Source organism: Salmo salar, chromosome 14 (assembly GCF_965601325.2).
Source record: "Salmo salar chromosome 14, fSalSal1, whole genome shotgun sequence".
NCBI classification, from domain to species: Eukaryota; Metazoa; Chordata; class Actinopteri; order Salmoniformes; family Salmonidae; genus Salmo; species Salmo salar.
In genome coordinates this window covers 108,275,967-108,288,041 of record NC_138304.1, presented here as the reverse complement: position 1 = coordinate 108,288,041, position 12,075 = coordinate 108,275,967, and the positions used below count along the sequence as shown (strand labels likewise).

At 51.0% G+C, this 12,075-nt stretch overlaps 1 protein-coding gene across 1 annotated transcript in view; it reads right to left on the bottom strand.

Moving 5' to 3' along the window:
- The window catches only part of klhl38a (kelch-like family member 38a), a 64,799-nt gene extending 56,399 nt beyond the window's left edge, over positions 1-8,400 (bottom strand). The window contains exon 1 of the mRNA XM_082961380.1: positions 8,150-8,400. The gene's annotated coding sequence lies outside the window, so the exon portion shown is untranslated. The remainder of the gene's footprint in view (positions 1-8,149) is intronic.
- Between the last annotated feature and the right edge of the window lie 3,675 nt (positions 8,401-12,075).

Genomic DNA, 12,075 nt, shown 5'->3' with positions numbered 1-12,075 from the left:
GAGGCCTGGGACCCTGCTAGGACCCAGCCTGAGTCCAGGGCTGAGGCCGGGGACCCTGCTAGGACCCACCCTGAGTCCAGGGCTGAGGCCGGGGACCCTGCTAGGACCCACCCTGAGTCCAGGGCTGAGGCCGGGGACCCTGCTAGGACCCACCCTGAGTCCAGGGCTGAGGCCGGGGACCCTGCTAGGACCCACCCTGAGTCCAGGGCTGAGGCCGGGGACCCTGCTAGGACCCACCCTGAGTCCAGGGCTGAGGCCGGGGACCCTGCTAGGACCCACCCTGAGTCCAGGGCTGAGGCCGGGGACCCTGCTAGGACCCACCCTGAGTCCAGGGCTGAGGCCGGGGACCCTGCTAGGACCCACCCTGAGTCCAGGGCTGAGGCCGGGGACCCTGCTAGGACCCACCCTGAGTCCAGGGCTGAGGCCGGGAAGGCAGGCAGATTTCTATTTCCATTCCGCCTCCTAAATCATCCAAATGGATCCATGTAGCAATAGGCCACATCTCCACATCACTGGCTAACTTTATCAGAGCTGTCACATGAAACAGCTGTTTTTCTCTCCCTCCCCCACTCCTCTCCCTCCCTCCCCCACTCCTCTCTCTCCCTCCCCCACTCCTCTCTCTCCCTCCCCCACTCCTCTCTCTCCCTCCCCCACTCCTCTCTCTCCCTCCCCCACTCCTCTCCCTCCCCCACTCCTCTCTCTCTCTCCCCCACTCCTCTCTCTCTCTCCCTCCACCACTCCTCTCTCTCCCTCCCCCACTCCTCTCTCTCCCTCCCCCACTCCTCTCTCTCTCTCCCTCCACCACTCCTCTCTCCCTCCCCCTCCTCTCTCTCTCCCCCACTCCTCTCTCTCTCTTTCTCCCCCACTCCTCTCTCTCTCCCCCACTCCTCTCTCCCTCCCCCACTCCTCTCTCCCCCACTCCTCTCTCTCTCTCCCCCACTCCTCTCTCCCCCACTCCTCTCTCTCTCTCCCTCCCCCACTCCTCTCTCTCCCTCCCCCACTCCTCTCTCTCCCTCCCCCACTCCTCTCTCTCCCTCCCCCACTCCTCTCTCTCCCTCCCCCACTCCTCTCTCCCTCCCCACTCCTCTCTCCCTCCCCACTCCTCTCTCTCTCTCCCCCACTCCTCTCTCCCCCACTCCTCTCTCTCTCTCCCTCCCCCACTCCTCTCTCCCTCCCCACTCCTCTCTCCCCCCCACTCCTCTCTCTCTCTCCCCCACTCCTCTCTCCCCCACTCCTCTCTCTCTCTCCTCCCCCACTCCTCTCTCTCCCTCCCCACTCCTCTCTCTCCCTCCCCCACTCCTCTCTCCTCCCCCACTCCTCTCTCTCTCTCCCCACTCCTCTCTCTCCCTCCCCCACTCCTCTCTCTCTCTCTCTCCCCCACTCCTCTCTCTCTCTCCCCCACTCCTCTCTCTCCCTCCCCCACTCCTCTCTCTCTCTCTCTCACTCCTCTCTCTCTCTCCCCCACTCCTCTCTCTCTCCTCTCTCTCCCCCCACTCCTCTCCCTCTCTCCCCACTCCTGTCTCTCTCTCCCTCACTCTCTCTCTCCCCACTCCTCTCCCTCTCTCCCCACTCCTCTCTCTCTCTCCCTCACTCTCTCTCCCCCACTCCTCTCCCTCTCTCCCCACTCCTCTCTCTCTCTCTCTCCCCCACTCCTCTCTCTCCCTTCCCCACTCCTCTCTCCCTCCCCCACTCCTCTCTCTAACTCCCCACCTCTCTCTGTGTCCCCCACTACCTCCCTCGGGGGTTTTGCCCTTGACGATGGTCTATCTGTGGTGTGTAGACGAGAGCGTTTCATAGGGCTAGTATCAGCACTACGTCAGCTAATCACCAGAGACAGCTACTCATGTCATTTATTCCCGGATCGCTGGGCCACCTTGTCTGGTATATTCGGAAACTCTAATTATTATTATGTATTACTAAGTACTGCCGTGGCTCACGAGGAGTGACGCCTTTCACGACACGGTATTCCCCAGACTTTGTGAAGCCTAAATTGGATTGTAACATAAATACCTTTGTTGATATTGGAAGTTTAGGGGCTTGTACCGTAGCTACGTAAATAGTATTTACTATGGAAAGTTGGATGACATATTTGTGTATTTATAAATAAATAAAAAAAATCCCAATGAACGGCAGATACTAGGCGTTAGTAAAGTATTTGTGAAATCAACAGAAATACCCTCTATAGATCTACATTAGACACAGGGATGACCCTGACCCCCAATAAATTAGACACAGGGTTAAATGTCATAAATAAGGAGCATGAGAGAAGTGATGCACGGCACGACCAGGCTATCTTTCACCCAACTAATCTGTTAAATTAGCTTCATCAAATGTCCCGACAAAAACAGACTTATAACTATAGCCAGCTGTATACACTACCGTTCAAAAGTTTGGGGTCACTTAGAAAATGTCCTTGTTTTTGAAAATAGTACCCGCAAAACACCAGTCTCAACGTCAACAGTGAAGAGACGACTCCGGGATGCTGGCCTTCTAGGCAGAGTTCCTCTGTCCAGTCTCAACGTCAACAGTGAAGAGGCGACTCCGGGATGCTGGCCTTCTAGGCAGAGTTCCTCTGTCCAGTCTCAACGTCAACAGTGAAGAGGCGACTCCGGGATGCTGGCCTTCTAGGAAGAGTTCCTCTGTCCAGTCTCAACGTCAACAGTGAAGAGGCGACTCCGGGATGCTGGCCTTCTAGGCAGAGTTCCTCTGTCCAGTCTCAACGTCAACAGTGAAGAGACGACTCCGGGATGCTGGCCTTCTAGGCAGAGTTCCTCTGTCCAGTCTCAACGTCAACAGTGAAGAGGCGACTCCGGGATGCTGGCCTTCTAGGCAGAGTTCCTCTGTCCAGTCTCAACGTCAACAGTGAAGAGACGACTCCGGGATGCTGGCCTTCTAGGCAGAGTTCCTCTGTCCAGTCTCAACGTCAACAGTGAAGAGGCGACTCCGGGATGCTGGCCTTCTAGGGAGTGTTCCTCTGTCCAGTCTCAACGTCAACAGTGACGAGGCGACTCCGGGATGCTGGCCTTCTAGGCAGAGTTCCTCTGTCCAGTGTCTGTGTTCTTTTGCCCATTTTAATATTTTATTTTTATTGGCCAGTCTGAGATATGGCATTTTCTTTGCAACTCTGCCTAGAAGGCCAGTATCCCGGAGTCGCCTCTTCACTGTTGACGTTGAGACTGGTGTTTTGTGGGAACTATTTAATGAAGCTGCCAGTTGAGGACTTGTGAGGTGTCTGTTTCTCAAACTAGACACTCTAATGTACTTGTCCTCTTGCTCAGTTGTGCACCGGGGCCTCCCACTTTTTCTATTCTGGTTAGAGACAGTTTGTGCTGTTCTGTGTAGGGAGTAGTACACAGCGTTGTACGAGATCTTCAGTTTCTTGGCAATTTCTCACATGGAATAGCCTTAATTTCTCAGAACAAGAATAGACTGACTAGCTTCAGAAAAGTTATTTTGTTTCTGGCCATTTTGAGCTTGTAACTGAACCCACAAATGCTGATGCTCCAGATACTCAACTAGTCTAAAGAAGGCCAGTTTTATTGCTTCTTTAATCAGAACAACACTTCTCAGCTGTGTTAACATAATTGCAAAAGGGTTTTCTAATGATCAATTAGCCTTTTAAAATGATAAACTTGGATTAGCTAACACAACGTGCCATTGGAACACAGGAGTGATGGTTGCTGATAATGGGCCTCTGTACGCCTATGTAGATATTCCATTAAAAATCAGCCGTTTCCAGCTACAATAGTCATTTACAACATTAACAATGTCTACACTGCATTTCTGATCAATTTGATGTTATTTTAATGGACAGGAAATGTGCTTTTCTTTCAACAACAAGGACATTTCTAAGTGACCCCAAACTTTTGAACGGTACTGTAACTACAGTCAGATCAGATGTATAACTACAGTCAGATCAGATGTATAACTACAGTCAGATCAGATGTATAACTACAGTCAGATCAGATCAGATGTATAACTACAGTCAGATCAGATGTATAACTACAGTCAGATCAGATGTATAACTACAGTCAGATCAGATCTATAACTACAGTCAGATCAGATGTATAACTACAGTCAGATCAGATGTATAACTACAGTCAGATCAGATGTATAACTACAGTCAGATCAGATGTATAACTACAGTCAGATCAGATCTATAACTACAGTCAGATCAGATGTATAACTACAGTCAGATCAGATGTATAACTACAGTCAGATCAGATGTATAACTACAGTCAGATCAGATCGTATAACTACAGTCAGATCAGATCTATAACTACAGTCAGATCAGATGTATAACTACAGTCAGATCAGATGTATAACTACAGTCAGATCAGATGTATAACTACAGTCAGATCAGATGTATAACTACAGTCAGATCAGATCTATAACTACAGTCAGATCAGATGTATAACTACAGTCAGATCAGATGTATAACTACAGTCAGATCAGATCTATAACTACAGTCAGATCAGATGTATAACTACAGTCAGATCTATAACTACAGTCAGATCAGATGTATAACTACAGTCAGATCAGATGTATAACTACAGTCAGATCAGATCTATAACTACAGTCAGATCAGATCTATAACTACAGTCAGATCAGATGTATAACTACAGTCAGATCAGATGTATAACTACAGTCAGATCAGATGTATAACTACAGTCAGATCAGATCGTATAACTACAGTCAGATCAGATCTATAACTACAGTCAGATCAGATGTATAACTACAGTCAGATCAGATCAGATTATAACTACAGTCAGATCAGATCTATAACTACAGTCAGATCAGATCTATAACTACAGTCAGATCAGATCTATAACTACAGTCAGATCAGATGTATAACTACAGTCAGATCAGATCAGATGTATAACTACAGTCAGATCAGATCTATAACTACAGTCAGATCAGATGTATAACTACAGTCAGATCAGATCAGATGTATAACTACAGTCAGATCAGATCTATAACTACAGTCAGATCAGATCTATAACTACAGTCAGATCAGATCTATAACTACAGTCAGATCAGATCTATAACTACAGTCAGATCAGATGTATAACTACAGTCAGATCAGATGTATAACTACAGTCAGATCAGATGTATAACTACAGTCAGATCAGATGTATAACTACAGTCAGATCAGATGTATAACTACAGTCAGATCAGATGTATAACTACAGTCAGATCAGATCTATAACTACAGTCAGATCAGATGTATAACTACAGTCAGATCAGATGTATAACTACAGTCAGATCAGATGTATAACTACAGTCAGATCAGATGTATAACTACAGTCAGATCAGATGTATAACTACAGTCAGATCAGATGTATAACTACAGTCAGATCAGATGTATAACTACAGTCAGATCAGATCTATAACTACAGTCAGATCAGATGTATAACTACAGTCAGATCAGATGTATAACTACAGTCAGATCAGATGTATAACTACAGTCAGATCAGATCTATAACTACAGTCAGATCAGATGTATAACTACAGTCAGATCAGATGTATAACTACAGTCAGATCAGATCTATAACTACAGTCAGATCAGATCTATAACTACAGTCAGATCAGATGTATAACTACAGTCAGATCAGATCTATAACTACAGTCAGATCAGATCTATAACTACAGTCAGATCAGATCTATAACTACAGTCAGATCAGATCTATAACTACAGTCAGATCAGATGTATAACTACAGTCAGATCAGATCTATAACTACAGTCAGATCAGATCTATAACTACAGTCAGATCAGATGTATAACTACAGTCAGATCAGATGTATAACTACAGTCAGATCAGATGTATAACTACAGTCAGATCAGATCTATAACTACAGTCAGATCAGATCTATAACTACAGTCAGATCAGATCTATAACTACAGTCAGATCAGATCTATAACTACAGTCAGATCAGATCTATAACTACAGTCAGATCAGATGTATAACTACAGTCAGATCAGATCTATAACTACAGTCAGATCAGATCTATAACTACAGTCAGATCAGATGTATAACTACAGTCAGATCAGATGTATAACTACAGTCAGATCAGATCTATAACTACAGTCAGATCAGATCTATAACTACAGTCAGATCAGATCTATAACTACAGTCAGATCAGATCTATAACTACAGTCAGATCAGATGTATAACTACAGTCAGATCAGATGTATAACTACAGTCAGATCAGATGTATAACTACAGTCAGATCAGATGTATAACTACAGTCAGATCAGATGTATAACTACAGTCAGATCAGATGTATAACTACAGTCAGATCAGATGTATAACTACAGTCAGATCAGATGTATAACTACAGTCAGATCAGATGTATAACTACAGTCAGATCAGATGTATAACTACAGTCAGATCAGATGTATAACTACAGTCAGATCAGATCTATAACTACAGTCAGATCAGATCTATAACTACAGTCAGATCAGATGTATAACTACAGTCAGATCAGATGTATAACTACAGTCAGATCAGATCTATAACTACAGTCAGATCAGATGTATAACTACAGTCAGATCAGATGTATAACTACAGTCAGATCAGATGTATAACTACAGTCAGATCAGATGTATAACTACAGTCAGATCAGATCTATAACTACAGTCAGATCAGATGTATAACTACAGTCAGATCAGATGTATAACTACAGTCAGATCAGATGTATAACTACAGTCAGATCAGATCTATAACTACAGTCAGATCAGATGTATAACTACAGTCAGATCAGATGTATAACTACAGTCAGATCAGATCTATAACTACAGTCAGATCAGATCTATAACTACAGTCAGATCAGATCTATAACTACAGTCAGATCAGATCTATAACTACAGTCAGATCAGATCTATAACTACAGTCAGATCAGATGTATAACTACAGTCAGATCAGATGTATAACTACAGTCAGATCAGATGTATAACTACAGTCAGATCAGATGTATAACTACAGTCAGATCAGATGTATAACTACAGTCAGATCAGATGTATAACTACAGTCAGATCAGATGTATAACTACAGTCAGATCAGATCTATAACTACAGTCAGATCAGATGTATAACTACAGTCAGATCAGATGTATAACTACAGTCAGATCAGATCTATAACTACAGTCAGATCAGATCTATAACTACAGTCAGATCAGATGTATAACTACAGTCAGATCAGATCAGATGTATAACTACAGTCAGATCAGATCTATAACTACAGTCAGATCAGATGTATAACTACAGTCAGATCAGATGTATAACTACAGTCAGATCAGATGTATAACTACAGTCAGATCAGATGTATAACTACAGTCAGATCAGATGTATAACTACAGTCAGATCAGATCTATAACTACAGTCAGATCAGATCTATAACTACAGTCAGATCAGATCGTATAACTACAGTCAGATCAGATCTATAACTACAGTCAGATCAGATCTATAACTACAGTCAGATCAGATGTATAACTACAGTCAGATCAGATCTATAACTACAGTCAGATCAGATCTATAACTACAGTCAGATCAGATGTATAACTACAGTCAGATCAGATCAGATGTATAACTACAGTCAGATCAGATGTATAACTACAGTCAGATCAGATGTATAACTACAGTCAGATCAGATGTATAACTACAGTCAGATCAGATGTATAACTACAGTCAGATCAGATGTATAACTACAGTCAGATCAGATGTATAACTACAGTCAGATCAGATCTATAACTACAGTCAGATCAGATGTATAACTACAGTCAGATCAGATCTATAACTACAGTCAGATCAGATGTATAACTACAGTCAGATCAGATGTATAACTACAGTCAGATCAGATCAGATGTATAACTACAGTCAGATCAGATCAGATCTATAACTACGGTCAGATCAGATCTATAACTACAGTCAGATCAGATCAGATGTATAACTACGGTCAGATCAGATGTATAACTACAGTCAGATCAGATCAGATCTATAACTACAGTCAGATCAGATCAGATCTATAACTACGGTCAGATCAGATGTATAACCAGACATCAATGACTTTTGCCACATTATTAGTTCTTTGAAGATGATTTATCTATAGTTATCTCACTGGCCTCATGGTGGAGGGGTCCTCCAGCTTACCTCTCCTCAGTCTGGAACTTCGATCCACAGCCTCGTGGCAGAGAGTCTGAATCTTGGGGAATCGGAAAAAGCTCAGTCACAAAAAAAAACAAAACCCTGAAAACAATTTCCTCCTCACGTTCACAAATGTCACTTCAGCAAACGTGTTAAAGTTTCCGAGTGGAGAAGAGGTTCTGTGAGGTTTCAGACCTGTGCCTGCCTACGTTAGTTGGCCTTGCCATGAGGCCACTGTGTACATTCTTGCTGCTAATAATATCTCCGCGGTCCTCCCTGTCTTCTCATGTGACAGACAGTCCGCCGTGTGTTTACTATGGCAGCAAAATGGCTCCTCTCTCAGCCCAGAGACCTGGGGGGGGGGGCTCCTCTCTCAGCCCAGAGACCTGGGGGGGGGGGCTCCTCTCTCAGCCCAGAGACTAGAGACCTGGGGGGGGGGCTCCTCTCTCAGCCCAGAGACCTGGGGGGGGGGCTCCTCTCTCAGCCCAGAGACCTGGGGGGGGGGCTCCTCTCTCAGCCCAGAGACCTGGGGGGGGGGGCTCCTCTCTCAGCCCAGAGACTAGAGACCTGGGGGGGGGGCTCCTCTCTCAGCCCAGAGACTAGAGACCTGGGGGGGGGGGGCTCCTCTCTCAGCCCAGAGACTAGAGACCTGGGGGGGGGGGCTCCTCTCTCAGCCCAGAGACTAGAGACCTGGGGGGGGGGGCTCCTCTCTCAGCCCAGAGACTAGAGACCTGGGGGGGGGGGGGCTCCTCTCTCAGCCCAGAGACTAGAGACCTGGGGGGGGGGGCTCCTCTCTCAGCCCAGAGACTAGAGACCTGGGGGGGGGGGGTCCTCTCTCAGCCCAGAGACTAGAGACCTGGGGGGGGGGGGTCCTCTCTCAGCCCAGAGACTAGAGACCTGGGGGGGGGGGGGTCCTCTCTCAGCCCAGAGACTAGAGACCTGGGGGGGGGGTCCTCTCTCAGCCCAGAGACTAGAGACCTGGGAGGGGGGGGGGGGGGGGGGCTCCTCTCTCAGCCTAGAGACTAGAGACCTGGGGGGGGGCTCCTCTCTCAGCCCAGAGACCTGGGGGGGGGGGCTCCTCTCTCAGCCCAGAGACCTGGGGGGGGGGGGTCCTCTCTCAGCCCAGAGACCTGGGGGGGGGGGTCCTCTCTCAGCCCAGAGACTAGAGACCTGGGGGGGGGGGGTCCACTCTCAGCCCAGAGACTAGAGACCTGGGAGGGGGGGGGGGGGCTCCTCTCTCAGCCCAGAGACCTGGGGGGGGGGGCTCCTCTCTCAGCCCAGAGACCTGGGGGGGGGGGGTCCTCTCTCAGCCCAGAGACTAGAGACCTGGGGGGGGGTCCTCTCTCAGCCCAGAGACTAGAGACCTGGGGGGGGGCTCCTCTCTCAGCCCAGAGACTAGAGACCTGGGAGGGGGGGGGGGTCCTCTCTCAGCCCAGAGACTAGAGACCTGGGGGGGGGGGGGTCCTCTCTCAGCCCAGAGACTAGAGACCTGGGGGGGGGCTCCTCTCTCAGCCCAGAGACTAGAGACCTGGGGGGGGGGGGGTCCTCTCTCAGCCCAGAGACTAGAGACCTGGGGGGGGGGGGTCCTCTCTCAGCCCAGAGACTAGAGACCTGGGGGGGGGGGGTCCTCTCTCAGCCCAGAGACTAGAGACCTGGGGGGGGGGGGTCCTCTCTCAGCCCAGAGACTAGAGACCTGGGGGGGGGCTCCTCTCTCAGCCCAGAGACTAGAGACCTGGGAGGGGGGGGGGGGGTCCTCTCTCAGCCCAGAGACTAGAGACCTGGGAGGGGGGGGGGGTCCTCTCTCAGCCCAGAGACTAGAGACCTGGGAGGGGGGGGGGGTCCTCTCTCAGCCCAGAGACTAGAGACCTGGGGGGGGGGGTCCTCTCTCAGCCCAGAGACTAGAGACCTGGGGGGGGGGTCCTCTCTCAGCCCAGAGACTAGAGACCTGGGGGGGGGGGGGGGGTCCTCTCTCAGCCCAGAGACTAGAGACCTGGGGGGGGGGGGGTCCTCTCTCAGCCCAGAGACTAGAGACCTGGGGGGGGGGGGTCCTCTCTCAGCCCAGAGACTAGAGACCTGGGGGGGGGGGGTCCTCTCTCAGCCCAGAGACTAGAGACCTGGGGGGGGGGGGCTCTCTCAGCCCAGAGACTAGAGACCTGGGGGGGGGTCCTCTCTCAGCCCAGAGACTAGAGACCTGGGGGGGGGGGTCCTCTCTCAGCCCAGAGACTAGAGACCTGGGGGGGGGGGTCCTCTCTCAGCCCAGAGACTAGAGACCTGGGGGGGGGGTCCTCTCTCAGCCCAGAGACTAGAGACCTGGGGGGGGGGTCCTCTCTCAGCCCAGAGACTAGAGACCTGGGGGGGGGGGGCTCCTCTCTCAGCCCAGAGACTAGAGACCTGGGGGGGGGGGCTCCTCTCTCAGCCCAGAGACTAAAGACCTGGGGGGGGTCCTCTCTCAGCCCAGAGACTAGAGACCTGGGGGGGGGGGGGGGTCCTCTCTCAGCCCAGAGACTAGAGACCTGGGTGGGGGGTCCTCTCTCAGCCCAGAGACTAGAGACCTGGGGGGGGGGGGTCCTCTCTCAGCCCAGAGACTAGAGACCTGGGGGGGGGGGTCCTCTCTCAGCCCAGAGACTAGAGACCTGGGGGGGGGGGTCCTCTCTCAGCCCAGAGACCTAGGGGGGGGGGGCTCCTCTCTCAGCCCAGAGACTAGAGACCTGGGGGGGGGTCCTCTCTCAGCCCAGAGACCTGGGGGGGGGGGGTCCTCTCTCAGCCCAGAGACTAGAGACCTGGGAGGGGGGGGGGGGGTCCTCTCTCAGCCCAGAGACTAGAGACCTGGGAGGGGGGGGGGGGGGGGTCCTCTCTCAGCCCAGAGACTAGAGACCTGGGAGGGGGGTCCTCTCTCAGCCCAGAGACTAGAGACCTGGGGGGGGGTCCTCTCTCAGCCCAGAGACTAGAGACCTTGGGGGGGGGGGGCCTCTCTCAGCCCAGAGACTAGAGACCTGGGGGGGGGGTCCTCTCTCAGCCCAGAGACTAGAGACCTGGGGGGGGGTCCTCTCTCAGCCCAGAGACTAGAGACCTTGGGGGGGGGGGGGCCTCTCTCAGCCCAGAGACTAGAGACCTGGGGGGGGGGTCCTCTCTCAGCCCAGAGACTAGAGACCTGGGGGGGGGGTCCTCTCTCAGCCCAGAGACCTGGGGGGGGGGGGTCCTCTCTCAGCCCAGAGACTAGAGACCTGGGGGGGGGCTCCTCTCTCAGCCCAGAGACTAGAGACCTGGGGGGGGCTCCTCTCTCAGCCCAGAGACTAGAGACCTGGGGGGGGGGGGTCCTCTCTCAGCCCAGAGACTAGAGACCTGGGGGGGGCTCCTCTCTCAGCCCAGAGACTAGAGACCTGGGGGGGGGGGGGTCCTCTCTCAGCCCAGAGACTAGAGACCTGGGGGGGGGGCTCCTCTCTCAGCCCAGAGACTAGAGACCTGGGGGGTTGGTGGTTAGATAACAGGGCAGGCAGGGTGCTGCGGTGGGCTGGCTGACTGGTGTAACCCAGGAAGCTGGTAAATATAGTCCAGTGCTGATGGCTGGGGACCTGGGGCTGAGCAGGGCAAACAGCTGAAACTCTAAGGCCTGGGGAACTGGGGACCTGGGGACCTGGGGAACTGGGGACCTGGGGATCTGGGGACCTGGGGGCTGAGCAGGGCATACAGCTGAAACTCTAAGGCCTGGTTACCTGGGGACCTGGGGACCTGGGGACCTGGGGCTGAGCAGGGCATACAGCTGAAACTCTAAGGCCTGGGGACCTGGGGACCTGGGGCTGAGCAGGGCAAACGGCTGAAACTCTAAGGCCTGGGGAACTGGGGACCTGGGGACCTGGGGAACTGGGGACCTGGGGATCTGGGGACCTGGGGGCTGAGCAGGGCAAACAGCTGAAACTCTAAGGCCTGGGGAC